The sequence below is a fragment of the Triticum dicoccoides genome, chromosome 2B (assembly GCF_002162155.2).
Source record: "Triticum dicoccoides isolate Atlit2015 ecotype Zavitan chromosome 2B, WEW_v2.0, whole genome shotgun sequence".
NCBI classification, from domain to species: Eukaryota; Viridiplantae; Streptophyta; class Magnoliopsida; order Poales; family Poaceae; genus Triticum; species Triticum dicoccoides.
In genome coordinates, this window is record NC_041383.1 from 169,712,498 (window position 1) to 169,714,073 (window position 1,576).

Sequence of the window (1,576 nt, forward strand, 5' to 3'; positions counted from 1 at the left end):
GGGGCGGGCGGGGTGGCGCACCGCCGACCGCAGGCGGCGCGGGCTGCTGTTTGGCCGGTGGTGGCTGGTGGCTTGGGGGGGGTGGAGGTTGAAGATGAACCGCAGGCCCTTGATTTCATATCCAACGGCTGCAAAATTGACTGACCAGAGATGAAAAAGTCAGTCGACCGACGTGTAGCTTCGCCTTGCTAGTGCGTTCAGTTTCGACAGCAAAATTTAGTTCCGACAAAAAAATTCAGTTTCGACAGTTAAGTTCAGTTTCGACAGTTAAATTCAGTTTTGACAGTTAAGTTCAGAGATGAGCGGCTGATGTATTTTACATCTAGCACTTTGTGGTTATGTATTTTACGTCATGTATTGGAGATGCTATTAGAATTCCACTCAGGTTAACGTTGTCTCTCTTGTCCTGCTTCAGCCTCGGCGTCGTACAACTCACCGGAGCTGCTCCAATGACGAAACCCTCCATCACAGCGGAGCAGTACCTCGTGCTCCATCTCCAGACGCCTAAGATCTTCTTCCCCTCCTCCGACAGCCAAGTCAGCCGGAGCATCCTCACCGGCCAACCCAATCACGCTGAGATCGACATGGCTTCGCCAAAGAGGTTTTACACTTGTTGCATCTCTTTTTTACTCTACATGTTATATATATTGTCCGCTGAGCACTCGTAGTAATGGGAAATACGATTATTTTATCCTACTATATGACAAGCAGTGAGGTACCAGGCAACTTAGCTATCCGTGATGGACTCTCTTGAACGCCATCATTATTTATCTCTGCGTGTTTGAGCTGTGCATTTGTCGATGGGCCTGGGAGTTGAGCTAGTATGGCAGTGGTCTGGGTCCAAAGTAATAGAAGTAGCACAAAAACATATTTTTAGTGTAGGATTTTCCTTGATCAAGCCTGCCTACTAGAATCGCCAGTGCTTGAAAGGAAAAGTGAATGAAAAGCATAGGAATTGGAAAGTTTCCTATGGTACTACTTTTCATGAATTTGGTGCAAAGGAATGAAGCAAAGGAAACCTGTAGGATTTGTTCCTTTAGTGTCTCCTTGAAAGAAAAATTGTAGGAATTCTAATTTCCACTTGTCCTCCTTTTCATATTCCTATTCATCAAGCACAAGACTAAGAGATATTAGCATAATAGCATTATAACCGTACATTTTCTTGTGGTTTGACTTAATCTCACCATGCTTTTTTGCATCATGTGATCTTCCAATTGTTGTGAATCAAACACCCAGATTGGCAGAAATCCTGTGTTTTTAAATTCTCTGTTTTGCACGTGCATTCCTATCCTATTCCTGTCTATTTCCTATCCCTGCATTGTTAGAATCCTCAAATTCAAACAAGCCCTTACTCAATTACTTCTGTTACAGATATGTGTCAAAGAAAACCTTGTGTGGTTTGTCCTGCTCCTACGGCATTGTGTTCCACCCCAGCTCAGCTGCTCTAACAACGGAAGGGTTCACCACAGCAGGGATCCGCTCTCCAGACTGTCTTTCGCCGCCTCAAATCTTCTTCCCCGCCAATGGCAGCCACGACAACTGCATTACCATCATCAACTGAGCAGATGACCTTGAG